We start from the raw sequence: 10,011 nt of genomic DNA on the forward strand, positions 1-10,011 counted from the left end.
CTGACCTGCTCGATAGCACTGCACTTATATGCAGGATTGTTTTGAGAGTTATAGAAAATCCAGGCCCGAGGCCCAGATTTCCATAGTCATGAATAAAGTGCTTTTTCCTTTCCTTACTGACGAAGCAAGTTTTTACCTCATGTCTGGTTGGCAAGGGATTATAAAGTGATCAAGAAAACTACGACTCTTCTGTCTCAGAGCCTGGATTAGAAATGATAGTGGAGGACATTATCAAAGAATCACTTAGATAAACTGAAAATAATGATAATTTTAATCAGAAATGCTTACATCAGTGTCATTAATATGTTTAATCCTAAGAAGACTTCTAGAAAGAATGATACAAAGTGAATTTTAGAATTCTGTAAAGGGAATTGTTGCTCACTTGGTTATTAGCATTTTAAGCATGATATTTTGAATAAATTATTCAAAGGAAGCATTTAAAAAGCTTCAAATTTTTATACCATGACTTAATTTTAGGACCACACTTTAATTACTTTTTCTTTTATTATTTTTAAATGACTATATATTAATGCTGAATAGTAACATGGATATTTTAAATTGTATGAATTTTATACTAAATGACAAAATGATTTCCCTTCATTACTAACAGGAGAAGGTGTGCCATATGTAGAACTGAGTTTGATGGATGCTCAAATTCATTGGAAACCTTCAGAACCAAATATGTCCATCCAGGAATTGACCATAACAGAGGTGGATAGAATTTTATAGTGTTCTTAGCTTACTGAATTTTTTTTAAGGTGAGTAAAACCTAGAGGGGAAAATGAAATTAGAAGCAAATAAGGCATACACATCCTAACTTAACTCTTCTTCATTGGTAATCTTAATAAAAAAAGAAATAGTGCTATTATTAAACCCCATCATTATGTTGAGCACACATAGAAAGCATGAACATAAACAATTTCCTGTGTGAAATACTGTAATATTTGGTAAAAATTATCTTTGTAGTTGGAAAGTTGCCAATTTTCTTTTCCTGATTTATTGTCCAATCATAAAATTTAATCTGTATTGGAGCACTTTCTCTTTCTACTCTTCTCTATTTAGAGATGGATGATGGACAATTAGTGATTTGTTATCAGAAACTGGCTCATGCAGTTATGGCAGATGAAGAAAGTCTACTAACTTACAGTTGAGAGTTGGAGACTCAGCAAGCTGTGGTGAAGCAAAGGATGGAAGTCTCATTCTGATGATCAAAGACAGATATCCCAACTCATGTGGACAGGCCAGCTCCAACAATAGTTCCGGTGTGCTCATTACCCTTATGTGACGTAAATACTTGGGTAATTCAAATCAAATGCTTTCGTGAAACACTACAGATTTTTATTTTTAGTTTTATTTAGATAAAAGGAAATCAAGTTCATGCATATTATATATACAGATTAAAGAAGCTAATGACTCCATCAATCCATCTCCCTCACCATCACTCCTTCTTCCCTTCCTTCCATTCACCCTTCGATTCTTTTTCCTTTCGTTTTTTTTTTTCAAAGACATACTTATACTTTACTTTGTAGTCACAACCTTAGTTCTCTCCTAAGAATAAAATCAGTATTAATTAGGAAAACTAGTGCTCCTGGGTCCCCTGCAACAGACACTCATGTAAGAAAACCAGATTCAGAAAACACCTGTGTCAATGAGTGCTAAAGCCGCAACTGGTTTGGCCTTCTGCCAGCCATGGATCTCATGCATTCTTGTGGGAGCTGTGCCCATCCAGTGATCTTTCCAAGATTTTCTATCCAGCATGCTTCCAAACCTGAATCCCACATGCATTGTCTAGTGCTACTCTCCAAACAGACATACCAATTCCCAGTCCTAACACTCGCCGGTGGGTACTATGTCTTACTCCAACTGGCACACCCCCATTCAGGCACACACTGAAGGGTACTACAGCCTAGCCTGGACTGGCCCACACTCAGAACCGGCTCTTGTGTGACTTATCTGATACTGGTGCCTAGCATGGCCTATTCCATTCCCATTCTGTCTCTCATGAGAACCAGCAGAGTTTGGAGCCTCGACCGGGTTGGCTTGTTCCCAGGCCCAACCTGCATGCATAGCAACAGGTGCTATAGCCTTGCCTAGTCCCTACTTCATCACCTTCCCCACTGATCCTTAAAATCAAGAAAAGAAAAAGCAATCTACAGTCATACTGGTATAGTTCACACATATCTGGCAATAACAAGGACCAGAATGGTTTGGCAACTATGGGATGCTTTCTCCTGGCAATGTAACACTTGCCTAACTATAAGAAAGCCTAGACAGTTAACTACTGCTTGGGCAGACCTATACGCTTATACCATCACTCACACATACTGGTGGAATGAGAGTTTACTTGGGATTATTTCAGGACTTGCTGGGAGCTAGGTCTGGCACAGGGTGAGAGAACAGGAGCCAGTGGCTTGTAGGGTTCTCAGACATAGGAAAGAAACTCCTTCATGAGTTCTACCCTAAACACTTCCATAAATCTAAGAGGAATATGGTCTAAAAATGAGGCACAAGAGTTTGTGCTCTGTTGAATTGCCTCAACCTCAGTAAGATTTTATGATTACACAACTAATTTACAACATGTAATGAAATTATTTGCAATTCCTCCACTCTAATTTGTCATACCAAGATTTTGTGTGTTATACAATTACTGTCATTTTTTTGTCTTTGTTGTCTTAATACTTTATTTATATGGAAGGACAGAAGAGAAGGAAAGCACCAGCTCACATCTGCCAGGGGCTCAATTTCCCTAAGATGTAAACAGCTCAAACGGGCCACATGGAAGCCAGGTGCCAAAACTCCAAACTGTGCTCCCACCAACGACAAAGACTGGGAGTCTCCTGAGCCTTCAGTGGCTTACTCACAAAGCACAAATAGCAGGAAGCTGGACTTGGCAGGGATCTGGGACTCACCTCTAACACAGGGTAAACACAAGGTAGGGAGTTTATTGCAGTGGGTCCAGAAAGCTCACCTCCGAATTTTTCAACCAACACTCACTCACAAAAACTGGGAGAAGGACATTATATGTGGGATGTTTCAAGGATTGATGGGAGCTGCTCTATCCTGGAGAAAAAGACAAAACAGACAAGGCCAATGGTAATGGGTTACAGGGCACAGCAAAGAGGGAGGGAGGACCATGCCCGAGTTCCGGCACCTCCAGGCAACAGCTTGTTGCTAACCAACGGCCATTGTTAGTTGCCTATATAAGTCCCAGCATGCCTTGCTCTGGCGACACTTTGTGGGACTGTCCGACTGAACTGGATGCGCTCTCTGAGCACTCCAGCGCAGTTAAGTGACCCACAGCCATGTCCTCGGGGATTACTGGCCTAGGCTCCAGGCTAGGCCATTACCTAGGACTGGCAAAGGACATTGGTGGCTATTACAAATATATACCAGAAGGCGTACAGAAGAACAACATTCAAAGAGGTCAAGGTGACCTGCTGACCAGTCTCACCAGAGACCTGGAAGCATGGTGTCAGGCATGGGAGCTGCACAACAACCAGCACACTGCCATTCAACCCACGGTACCAAAAACACTGGATGAAATCAGGAATGAATCTGGATTGTTCAACACAGACTTGGCTGATGGAGACAACAAAGCAAAAGCTGGAAGGTATGTAAAGGGAGCTGACCACATCCTGGAAACCACTGGGGAGATTTCCAACAAAGAAGATCTACTCAGAGAGCTCAAGGGAGTGTTGGAGGCCTCTCGCAATCTTGCCTTTCTGGATCAAAGAAAACCTGAGTCCTGGAGAGAGACACTTCAGCGTCTCCTACAAGAGAATCAAGTGCTCAAATCATCACTGGCGACAAAAGAAGAAACCATCCGGCTCCTCCAGGCCAGAATCGAGACACTATCTCATGCTATGATGCAGAAAACCAAAGTGGAGAGAAAATATCAAGACATGTCCCTAGAACTCAAGCAAATAAAGAAGAAGGAAGATCGTCTAGAGAAGCTCATGGAAGGCAAAGAGCTCTTTCTCACAGTGAAAATTCATCAGGTACGTTCCCTGCAGAGTCATCTGACAGAGATCCAGCAGCAGAACAAGACGTTGAAGCAAACCATAAAGAGGCTTCGAGAGTCAGTGTGTCTTGAACATGTGTTTAGAAAGACTGGTACACAGCCCAACATGGAAGGAAACCACGTTGGCCAAGAGTCAGAAGACATCGACTTGGCACAAAATGTCCAAGAGACTGACATCACATCCACAATGTTCAAACAGGAGTTTGCCCAAGTCCTTGAAAATCTTGGACAATTCTTCTCAACCAAGGAAGATCTTCCAAAACACCTGAAACATTTCCTAGAGTCCTCCAATCAGGGAGGATTCACAAAAGAGTCAGCAGAGCTGACAAAGTCTGTTCCTTTAGTGGAGCCTGCCCAAGCCCTTGAAGAAGCCACGGAAACACTGGAACCATCTCTAGTAACCAAGGAAAGCACAGTCAGGCTCCTCAAGGAACAAATACCCAGAAGGCCTTCTTCAAAGCCTGACACCACCACACTGGAGGCACAAAACCAGCAGATGTCTTCACAAATCAGACAACTGAAGAAGAACCAGGCACATCTGCAAAAATTAGTGAAAGGTAAAGATATTTACATAAACGCCAAAAATAGGCAACTATGTTCTCTGAACAAGCAGCTTGCAGAGAAAGAGAAAGAGAATAACACTTGGAAGAAAATCGTGAGGAAACACTGTCCTCACTCCGCCACTGAGAACATCCCCCTGGAGACAGAGGAGGACCAAAAGTCTGCAGAACTCAGAAAACTGAAGAAGCAGCAACATGCACTAGAGAAAGTCATGAAAGCCAAAGGGCTTGTTGTGAAAGCCAAAACTCACCAGGTCCACACACTGGAAGACACCCTTCTCAAGAAAGAGGAGGAGAACAGCCTTTTAAAGCAATCCATGAGAAAATTAGAAGAAGCAGTGTCCACACTGCAGATGGATATAGCCAGACTGCAACAAGAACAGCAGAAAAGCCTTGAAAGAGCTCAAGAAGAGAAGAAAGCATTCGAAGACACCAACATGATGATGCCCAAGTCCTTCCCAGAGAAGGAGGTGGCTGCCTGTGAACTAAGGGAGGAAGTCCCCTCTGGGGTACAGCTGCTGATAGAAAAAGCAGACACATGCCAGCAGCTCTTGAGTGCCACAGAGTCCATGCTGAAGAAGAGCCCAGAGTTCAACCAGGAGAGAGAGCAAATGCTGCTGGCCGTGCAACAAGATCACCTGAAGGAAGTGGCCCTGCAGAGTGCAGTGAAGCATCCACAAGATGAATTAAGCCAGGAGCCTGAGAGGGACCACCAGCATCTTGCACAGTCCCAAGAGGCTCACGTGCCTGAAGCCCTGCAGGAGGAAGATGGACAGGCTGCTGTTCAATCAGAAGCAGGAGCAGAGAGCAGCTCCCTGAGAGCCCTGAGCAGCACCCCCAGTGCTGCTGGCCCTGTGATCGAGTCACCCTGTGGGGAAGCACAGATGCCATTGCCTACTCTGGCCACATGCACTGCCAGCCTGAGTGGCCAGGCTGAGGCCAAGGTGGAACCCAAGCTGCTGCCTGCTGAGCCCAGTCTCTCCACCACAGGGCACAAGAAGCTGCTCGCCACCAAGGTTCTGGGAACCGTGGTGTGGTTCAACGTCAAGGCCAGATATGGCTTCATCAGGCGCCATGATATCCAACAAGACATCTTTGTTCATCACACTGCTATTAAAAGTTACACTGGCAGGTATTACCTGCCGAGCCTAGCAGACGGTGAAATCGTGGAGTTTGATGTGGAGGAGGGCCAGAAGGGTGTACAGGCGGCCAATGTCACTGGCCCCAGTGGAGCTGCAGTGAGGGGCAGCAGATACGTGGCCCAGTGGTGCCGTTCCCGCTGCTTGCCACGATGCAGGGCTCCTCAGCGCCAAACCATGCAGAGCCACACTGAGTACCCCAGCAGCATGTATGACAACCAGGCCCAACCTTGCTGGCCCCAACGCTGCCCAAGGCTCTTGTCCTGCTACCAACCAAGACCCTACCAGCAGGATTCCAACAAACCACTGTTGGGTGAAGGGATGAAAGCTACCCAGGGCCCAGCTGCAGAAAAGCATCAAGTGCACAGCCAAGATCAGGGTGAAAACATCCAAGGCCAGCAGCCGCCTCTCAGGTGTTCCCCATGCAGCCGGCCACACAGCCTTGGACACTAAATGGCACAGAGGCCATGGCCACCCAGGGTGCTGCTGACAATACACCTGCTCCCAAAGCACTGTAGGGAAGCCCGGCTTAACATCAGCACTGCTCTCCCCTTGACTCACCAAACAACCAAGCACCCTGAAAGTCAACTCAGAGAACAAAAGTTTGAGATGGAGACCATCAGCACTAATTTGATTGTTTTGTCACTTAACAAGCCTGATAGAATTGTCTACATTTGAGTTTTATATAAGGCTCTCTGCTTTTGGCTCATTGAAATTTGTTTCCTCAGAACATCTATCAAGCTTTGTTACATTATTTTTAATGTAGTACAATTTGGGGATTTCTTTTCAAATTGAAAATGACAACTGATGTACAGTTTGTTTTTAAGAAAAGAAACGAGCAAAAAAAAAAAACTGGAGAGGTCAACTAAAACAATTTTTCAATTGAAGACATACTAGTTAAATGTGTTAGTGAAGTTGAAGATATGGAAATAATTGTTCCCTCATAAAATTTAGTGTAAGAGGAGCACTTGAAGAGGATTTCGAAGATGATGAGTAAAAGCACATTTAGAGTTCTCTGCCTTCAAAGAAACAGAGACATCACCATGTTGCTTACTGACTGACTAAGGGGAAATGTTTGCAATTTAGCAAAGACTGTCTACAGAACTTCTTAAAGAAAATGCAGGCAAAGAGTACACTATAAAACTAACAGTTGAACAAGATCTCTCAGGAGGAGGGACACACTTTCCAGAGACTCAAGAAATTCCAATTTGTATTGAAGTTTATGTGCACAAAGTTCTAATAAAAATTTTAAACTTTCCATAGCAGTTTGGAGGTTATTTATTGAGCCTGCCATTGGTCCACTCAGAAGACGCACCAGGACCTAATTCGTGCCTGAGGGTGGGTGTGGAATGGAAGATGGAGAGGGATTCACAGACAGTAGGAATTTATGGGGACCAACCTTGTGCCATGACAGGTCAAGCAACCACATGGGCACTGTGTCTAGTCCCGCTTCCCTGCATGCAGTCCAGCTCCCTGCTCACGTGCATGGCAAGCAGTAAGGATGAAGTAGGAGTTTGGACCACTGCCACCCACGTGGTGGAGCCAGACAAACTTGTGTCTCCTGGCTTCAGTCTGGCAGAGTTTGGTCCTTGCTGCCAGGTCAGAGTGAACCAGCAGATGAAAGATCATTCTCTCTCTCTCCTCTCCTTGTAATCTGCCATCAAATGGATTTATTTCTTAAAAGATCAATGTAATTTTTTCTTATAAATAAAAATTCAGATTTACATAGAAAATAGGGAGAGAGAGAGATTTTTCTGTCTGCTAGTTCACACACCAGTGGTCACAACACTAGAGCTGAACCAGGTGGAAGCCAGGAGACTGGAGCTTCCTGCAAGTTGTTCACATGGCTGCATGGGCTCAATGACTTGCACCTACTCCTGATGCTTTCCCAGGCACACCAGCATGGATCTTGTCATAAGTGGAACTACTGCAATTTGACCTGGCTGCCTTTGGGAATGTGGTGCTGCTAGAGAGGCTTAGCTTACCAAGCCAAAGTGCTTCATTCTCAAAAAATTATCCTTTAAAACATCTATGTGTGTGTAACATTCAGAGCAAGGAGTCCATAATTATGGCTCAATTCTTTGGATTTCCAAGGGTGAAAATAGAGTCAATTTTGAAGAAATTTACTATTTTGGTGTGTAAAGTTACATTAGAGAGGGAATGGGAGTGCAAACTTTCCATCCTCTGGTCCACAGCCCAACCTGAAGCCAGGAGCCAGAAGCTTCTTCTACATCTCCCACGTGGGTGCTGGAGCCCAAGGCCTTGAGACATCCTGTACAGCTGTTCTAGGCCATAAGCAGAGAGCAACATCAGCTATGGAGCACCTCAGGCACCAACTGGCATGCATATGGGATGCCAATGCAACAGGATTCACCTCGATGTATTATCCTCTCTTTTCAACTGGACTCTTGATCTGAGGATCGCTGAAGGGTGCAGATCCATCACGTCATCTGTGTTAATTCCTAGTGTAAGAGGCAAAGGGTTGTCCTATGTGGAGTTTGGAACTCTGCCTCTTCACATGGATCCCTCTCGGGAACTGGAGTACTTCCACTCAGTGCTAATGACTATGTCCCTTCATCTTCATCATTGCTGGGACAGAGTGTTGGCTCCTTTGCACAGGAGTCAGCAATGTAGATGACCTAATCAGGGAGCTTGTGTGTCAAAATCAGATAAACATTCACGGGTTCCGGTCCCCAAGATTGGAGAATACTGATGTAACAAAAGCCTCTGCGGCTCTCCAGGAGCAGCACTGGCCTGTCCTGGGAAGTGCTTTGGAACCCTGCCCAACCTGCCACTGGCTCCAGCTATCACACAACAGGTCCCATAAAATATGCCAGAAAGACCAAGGTGCTAGTTGTCCTGGTCTCCTAGACTGGACCATTCCCCGCCCTGACATTGTGTGTGTTTCTGGGTATAGTGGAATGGTTTGAGTCAAGCCTAGTGTCACTGTGCAGTGGCTCAAGTCACTGCCTGTGAACAATCCCTTTGTCATGGTTTGATTTTTACCCTTATACACCTTGTTTACCAATTACAAGCAATGTATCAAGAGCTCAACCAAACAATGGGGTGTTCAAGTTCGGGTTTCACCAAACTTCATGTAAGCACCTGACAGGGATACATTCCCTGACTCACAAATACTTCTTCAAACTTTTTTTTTTTTTTGCACCGCTACAAACATGTTCGAAATCTTTTTCCAAGACCTTTTGAGTTACTACTGTATGTAGTTTTTTATGGCAGTTTTCATTGTCTCGTAAGGAAAAACGTTTTCACAAGACATTCTGAATGTGTTCTAATAGCAACATATTTTCAAGGGTAAAATTGTAGAATTTAACAATGATCTACATTAATACAATCAAGTTAGAGAAACAAAAATCTAGAAGAATGAAGTGACAAAATGTGGCCTTTGTTAAAATACCTCACTTTGTTCCTCAGAAGAAAAAGTCTAGCTCATTTTGTGCCATGCTATTGCAGCATGAGCAGTCACTGTGGAAGGAGATGCGATCAGGGCTCACACTTTCTGGGGAGACACCAGGATGAATGCCTGCAGCAAGCTAGGCAAGTCATGACCAGTGAACCACGAGGGCAGATGCGCAACCGAACGTTACATTTACCAAAACTCTTGCATTTGTATCTCAATATGTTGATGTCAATTTACCTTTTATTTTACCTTTAACATGCAAATTATTAACTAAACGTAGAAATAGAGCATGAAAAGAATTATTTTAGCAAAAGCTGGGGCTCACTCTGGAAAATAATAAAAAATAAGAGAAAAAATAAAACTTATGATTCTGTATCCAGATTGTCAGATTGCTTTCCCATATACAAGTTCTTTACAAAGAACTCACAGAGCACATGTGTGGGTTATTGAGAAAAACACAGCTAAACACTACTAGGGGATCCAAATGAAATAGCCTCCTTACACAAATTGCACTTCCTGATGAACATGCATATGTTTTAAGGTAAAATTTGTAAATGTGTAACACACAGAGGACATTATGCTTTGCTTACCCCATGGTCATTCTCTCCTATTGTGCATTTACTAGGGGTGATATGTTAACATACCGATACACTTTTTGTACAATGAATTATTATGTGTTTAAGCCAATGTCTATCACAGGAAATTCAGTACCCACGACCCCCGCCTCTTCATGCCAGCAGCAGATGTGGGTATTGTGGCACTACAGGTTATGCTGCTATCCCCCATTGGAGTGTCAGTTCAAGTCCCACCTCCTCTGCTTTCCAACCAGCTTCACACTAATGAGCCCAGACAGGCAGCAGGTGATGGCCTGAG

Source organism: Ochotona curzoniae, unplaced genomic scaffold (genome assembly GCF_017591425.1).
Source record: "Ochotona curzoniae isolate NIBS_2020 unplaced genomic scaffold, NIBS_Ocur_1.0 contig_2364, whole genome shotgun sequence".
Taxonomy (NCBI): domain Eukaryota; kingdom Metazoa; phylum Chordata; class Mammalia; order Lagomorpha; family Ochotonidae; genus Ochotona; species Ochotona curzoniae.